Source organism: Leptonychotes weddellii, chromosome 11 (genome assembly GCF_054177405.1).
Source record: "Leptonychotes weddellii isolate Sample4059 chromosome 11, ASM5417740v2, whole genome shotgun sequence".
NCBI lineage: Eukaryota > Metazoa > Chordata > Mammalia > Carnivora > Phocidae > Leptonychotes > Leptonychotes weddellii.
In genome coordinates, this window is record NC_138379.1 from 22368559 (window position 1) to 22375426 (window position 6868).

Sequence of the window (6868 nt, forward strand, 5' to 3'; positions counted from 1 at the left end):
AGTAGGCAAAGCGGCAAGCAGGGAGAGAGGGAGAAGCAGGCTCTGCACTGAGCAAGGAGCCCGATGTGGGGCTTGATCCCAAGACCCTGGGATCATGATCTGAGCTGAAAGCAGCTGCTTAACCAAACCAACTGAGCCACCCAGGCACCCCAGATAGGCACAAATTTCTTAACATGGTACCATACAAGGCAAGGATGGCCTGGACCCTAGGCTGGACAAAGTCAAAGAAAGAATTTGTGAATATTGGTAGCTAGTGCAAGAATTCACTGATAGTAAACACAGGCCAGTAAAGATATTAAAACATGAATGGAAAACTAAGAGACATAGGGGCTAGATTAAAGCGCTCTAATACACATTTTTTTAGGCTCTAGAAGAATAGAATGGAATAGAGAATATTAAAGGGTCAATAATTGAAGAAAAACGTTAGTTTTCAGATTTTTTTAAAAAGTGCATATTAAGGGGCACCTGGGTGGTGCAGTTGGTTAAGCAACTGACTCTTGGTTTCTGCTCAGGTCATGATCTCAGACTCATGAGATGGAGCCCTGAGTCAGGCTCTGGGCTCGGTGTGGAATCAGCTTCAGATTCTCTCTCCCTCTGCCCTTCCTGCTTGTGCACTCTCTCTCTCTCTGTCTAAAATAAATAAATAAATCTTTTTTTTAAAGTGCATATTAAGTGGGACACCTGGGTGGCTCAGTTGGTTGAGCATCCGACTCTTGATTTCCGCTCAGGTCATGATCTTGGGGTTGTGAGATAGAGCCCCAAGTCTGGCCCTGTGCTTAACAGGGAGTCTGCTTGGGATTCTCTCTGCCCTGTCCCTCTGCCCCTCTGCCCTGTGTGCTCTCTGTCTCTTAAATAAATCTTTTTTTTTTTTTTTTAAGTGCGTACTAAGTGATGAAAGAGGAGGGCTGGGAGGATTGCAATAAACAAGTAAAGCCTGTTCATTTTCAGGCATAGAGCATTAAAATTCAAGACTTAGGGGAAAAAACATGTCTGTAGAGGCATGGTTTTAAAGATGGACTCAAATTATACTCCTAAATATAACATTTGACATCTTAATCTAGAGTATTACCATTTAAGTCATTGTGTAAATGAAGGAATCCATTCAAAGGCCTTTCCAAAACATCTAACCCAAAGTAAATGAAAATTTTCACTCCCGAAAACAGATACTGGTAGCATCTTTTAAATGACATTTCACTGTCTTACAAACAAAAACCAATGGTCCCACCAGGTACTCCATTATATCCACCTTCTCAGCATCAGTAGCATTAATGTGCACACATATAGAGGGGGAAAAACCTATCGTCTTGTAGCATACACCCAAGGACCTTTGATTCACTGATATGTGACAGGGTGGTGTTGGATATAAATAGACTAAACCACCCATGTATTCTTTTTCAAGTACATTTTGCCTTCTAAGATTTGACACAAACTTTGTTTTTAATACTTCTGACTCGCTTTTCAGGAGAGGAAATTTTGAATCCATTTTTCAGGATGATTTGTTTCTTGAAGGCAATATTCTGCTCTGCCACTTGAGTATAAGCTACCATAGGTGATGGAGGACAATAACATAATATATGGCTCAAGTGGTTCTCATGTTATAAAATGGTTCTCTACACTTTTATGCTGGCTGAGTGGTATGCCACTGGTTTACCACCACCTGAGTCCAGTGCTGTTCGTAACGACGCACTGATACGTCTGATCCATGCAATGACTGCTCCTTAGTGCTGGCTGCCCCCCTCTTCTCATTTCTCTACTTTCCTTTTCTCTCTTATGTTGTCTCTCATTTCTCCTGGGTTCCTCCCAAGCTTCTCAGCTTTTGGCCAAAACAACAACATGAATAGATGTCATAAGAAAGTATTTCAAGTTCATGTAAGTGAACGTTGCCATTGAGAGCTACCAGAGATTTTTTTTTTTTAAAGATCTTATTTATTTATTTGAGAGAGAGAGAATGAGAGACAGAGAGCATGAGAGGGAGGAGAGTCAGAGGGAGAAGCAGACTCCCTGCCGAGCAGGGAGCCCGATGCGGGACTCGATCCCGGGACTCCAGGATCATGACCTGAGCCGAAGGCAGTTGCTTAACCAACTGAGCCACCCAGGCGCCCCGAGATTTTTTTTTTTTTAAGATTTATTTATTTATTTGAGAGAGCGAGAATGAGAGAGAGAGAGTACATGAGAGGGGGGAGGGTCAGATGGAGAAGCAGACTCCTCGCTGAGCAGGGAGCCCGATGCAGGACTCGATCCCGGGACTCCGGGATCATGACCTGAGCCGAAGGCAGTCACTTAACCAACTGAGCCACCCAGGCGCCCTGCTACCAGAGATTTTTGCCAAGTCACAGTGATCACCAGACCTGTTCGAGAACCTAAAGAAGAAAGAGAAAAACAGTGCCCATAAAGACCTGTCAAGTATCCAGTAATGTACATGGTTTCTCCAGTCATTCCGTATACATCCCCATCGCCTGGACCCATTGCTGCATATGTCTCCTTATTTTAACCCTTGTTTTCCCAGATCTCTGCTGTTCAGTGGTAGGACTTTAGATTCTTTCTAGTTCCCATTGTGAGTTGGATCAATTGCAATATCTCTCCAGGTCATTGATTAGCTTCTCTGTTTCACTTGAAAAGTAGACATTCTCTATTTCCTCCTCCAGATCCACTCTCCACCCTTCTCTATCTATACTCAGGAATCTTGACTTCATCATCCACTTGGCCCCATGATACACTAGCTTCTTGCTGGGTTCAGCCAATAGGGGAGCTGGCATGAGTTGGGAGGTTAATAGGAGAGGCCAAGACATTCATACCTCAGCTGCAAAGCTAAAGCTGATGAAGCTTAAACTTTAGAGTTCCTCACCTGTCAAACTTCTGGGAAGAGTTCTCACGATGTGTTTACTACATGTAATGTATTCTCATCAAATTAGAAAGGGTAAGATATTTTAATCACAATTGCATATAACCATTGTCTCTTTAGACCCTGAATTCCCTTCCATCCCACTATCCTTTAATCAGGTGTCATTGGGGTGGCTGTGGTTATTTTTAGCATCCAGCTAAGGAGACACCGAGTTGGAGATTCATTTAGTTGGGTTTAGTGGAATTTAATTATGGTGGTTCATAGTCTCTTCCATGTATAGTTAGGTTATTGTTCATAAGGTTTCATAGGCTAGAAAGTGGCAGAGTTATGTCTGATTCTAATACTAAGGATCTGTATTGCCTTTCCCATGTCTGGTGATCATTAATGAGCCTTTGATTTCTCAGTCTCTTGCCAATATTTGACACTCTTTTCCCACCTCCCTTCAGATTCCAGCACACTTTTGTGGTCTTGTCGCTGGGTCTTATCTCCCACTACTGCCTTACCTGTACTCTTCACTCTACCAAGCTAGAATTCTTACCTTTGCTGAAACTTGCTTGCATTGCCCATGTCTTGCCTTGGCCTGAAAGTCTTCCCCAATTACAATCACTTAGGTTCTTATTAATTTCTTGCTAGTTTGAAGATGACATAAAATTCATAATACAATATCACAGCAAGAATGGTTAATACACATCATCAATCCAAGGAGTATTTGGAATTAGCCATGACACAAGAAAATTTTAAATGTCCTGAATCTTACAAATCTTATATAAAATAAAGTTGGTATTGCTTTCCTCAAATTTGACAATTCGTCATTATCAAAAATATGTTTTGTATTATCATATAAAATATGCTATTTTCCAGGATTTTGTGATGTGTATGGTACTTACCAGATTATTCAAGTTTGTAAGTTGTGATTTCTTTTAAAGAAATAAAGGTTGTTTTGTGTTCTTTTCCCTAAAGAGGTACTGCAAATTATTTAAGTGTCAGACCCCTGAAAATCTGGACCCACCCCTACCAGGCCCACAGCGCCTCAAGAGAGGCATTTCCTACAGCTACAGTTGTAATTATTTCCAGGAACCACCTTTTGTCTTTGCCTCTTCTAACCCAGGGGTGGTAAAGCCTACCTGATAATCACAGGTGCTTCATCCTCCCCTGTTGCTTTCCCTTAACTCTAATCACACTTTTTGTGTAGGCCCTTCATGAAAATTCCCTTAATGATCCCTTCAGAGTGTGCTATCTCCTGCTGTGATCCTCACTGATATAACTTGTAAAAAGCAAAATAATGTGATGTATTTTAAGAAACAGTTTCTGGAGCTATTATAGGCCTATCTTGATCAATATTTATTTCCAACCAACATGGTATAGGGCAGCAGTTCTCAAACTTTTTGACTTAGAACCCATTTGCACTCTTAAAAATTACTGAGGACTCCAAAGAGTTTTCTTTTATTAATGTTGGAATATATATATATATATATATATATATATATATGGATAAAAATTGCAACTGAGAAATTTTAGAAATTTATTTTTTTAATTTTTTTATTTTATTTACTTCATTTTAAAATAAAAACAATAAGCCTATTCAAAACAATTAGTGAGAATAGTGACATTGTTTTACATTTTAGCGAAACCTTTCATGGCTGACATAACAAAGGACAATTGGATTCTCATACCTGACTTGGCATTCCATCTTTTGCAATATCATGTCGTGTAACTCTTGGCAAACTCCACCGTATACTTGCGAGAGAATGAAAGTGGAAAAGGCAAATAACATCTTAGTATTATTAGGATAATCTTTACCTCATTGACCCCTGAAAGGGCCTTGGGAACCTACAGGGTTTTCTGAACAACACTTTGAGAATCACTGGTGTAAAGAAATAGACTGATTTGAGAGTCAGGAGCCTTAGGTTTTGGTCCTAATTCTACCATCTCCCAGCAATGTGGTCTGCAAGAAATTATTTAACTTTTTTAAAACATAGTTTCCGCATCTACTAAGTAAAGCATGCAAACAGAAGAACTTAGAATATTACTAATACTAAAACTCTTTAATTCTTTAATTTATAATTAAATGTTTACTAGAGGAAATATTAGCTGTCTTTGAGTCACTTTGGAAGTTACCTAATGAGATGTCAATATGGTTCATCCAAATGTTAATGGAAGTCAAGTGCCATAGTATTGAGCTTCATTTCTGAAGGCAGGCATCAGAAAAATAAAGAAGGAAAAAAATTATATCTAATTATGATTTGTTTTGTTGAGAAATCCATATTGGAACTCTCATTTAAGATACAATGTGGTTATGATGAGACATGTTAAAGCTTCCTTAGAAAATTACAACAATGATTCCCAACTTCCCATGAGCTAGGAACTTAAGGAATTAAGTGGCAAGTATGTGGCCAACCTCAAAGATACTTGACATAAATGTTTTTAACCACCCCCCCCCAAAATGTAATTGTGGGCAAAACAATATTATTAAATTCTGAGGGTAGAAGTTCTCATATTTTAAGAACTGAAATTTAGGAAAAACAATCTCCTCTGCTACTTACTGACTATGTAAACAAAGGGCAGAGATGGCTTTTATAACTCTCCCCACCCTTCCTGGGATGTGTCCAGCCCACTGAGCAGCTTTGTTATGGAACATCCAGTTAAACTGGATCTCTGGGGGTGGAGCTGAGGTTACACTTCGTCAATGTGAGAGCAATGCGCACCAGTAACACAATCCCTGCTCTTCCTTAATTTTTCCTGGGGCTCGATTTTATATGTGGACTCACAGAAAACTGCCACTGGCATAAGGGAAGAGTGATGATGGTAGATACCAGGGATAAGGGGGAAGAAAGAATATCAGGATCCACTGGGGAAGTCAGTTATTGTAGGTAGGGCAACATCAATACAGTAGACATCTGTTCCATTGAGAAAAGACTTTTGTTTAACATAAGGAGCTTTCAGTGTAAGTCATGCTTTTTGGGTATGTCATAAAGTGATCTAACCTGCCAATAGTAGGCTGGAGTATTGGAATCTCACCCCTTACACCAATGGAAACTGTAACTGAATTTAGTTTTCTTTGTAGTTTCTCCAGATGTACACTCATCATGAACCTTTTGATTCATAGCTTAAGTGCTGTAAGTAGAGCTAGCTCTGAATTGAAAATCAAATTCTGCTTGCTAGCCCATCCTCAGTTGTTCAGCATTCAAAAAGCTTTAATTGGGGAGAGGGGAAGGATGGCGGAGGAGTAGGGGACCCTATTTCAACTGGTCCCTGTAATTGAGCTGGATAACTACCAGACCAATCTGAGCACCCACGAAACCAGCCTGAGATGTAAGAAGATCTGGATCTCTACAAACAGAATATCGCAGGCAGTTGGTTTTGAGGTACAAAGAGGAGAGCCGTGATTCTGCGGGCAGATATCGGAGGATAAACGGCAGCGGGAGGGAGCCTGGACATGGGGATCCTACACCGCCGGTGAGTGACAGCGTCGCGCTCTGCGGATGGGGCACAGACTCGCAGACCAGTAGCGTCAGGAAAGGACTTTAGGGCAGCCCCTGGGGTGCAAAACCAGACCGGCGGGGTCGCGCGCACGTGAACTGCAGCCTCCGAGACGGAAACCCGGTGCGCCAGGGTCCTGCTGGTGAACTGCAACCCCCGGGGGTGGAAACCCCAAGTGGCTGAGGCGCGTGTGCAGATTGGGAGCGGCTGGCGGTTTTAGAAGCACAAAGGGCAGAGATGTGCCCGGACCTGGAGGCAGGACTGGGAGCGCTGCGGCGGGGCGCACAACCCAGGATGCTGCAGTTTATAGCAGCACGGACAGAAACGGAGACAGTGTGGCCTGGAGAGCTCACTGAAGAACAGACTGCGGTCTCTCTGCTCTGAGGCAGAGGGTTGGAAACGGTCTCTTCTGCTCTGACTCGCGGAAGAGACGCGGAAAGCCGCCAGGGAAAGGCGCCAGAGAACAAAAGCCCCAAAGACTGATTCCCACTGAGCCCATCCCCCATCACAGGGGCGCAGGGCAACTCGCCCGAACAGGGTTGCCTG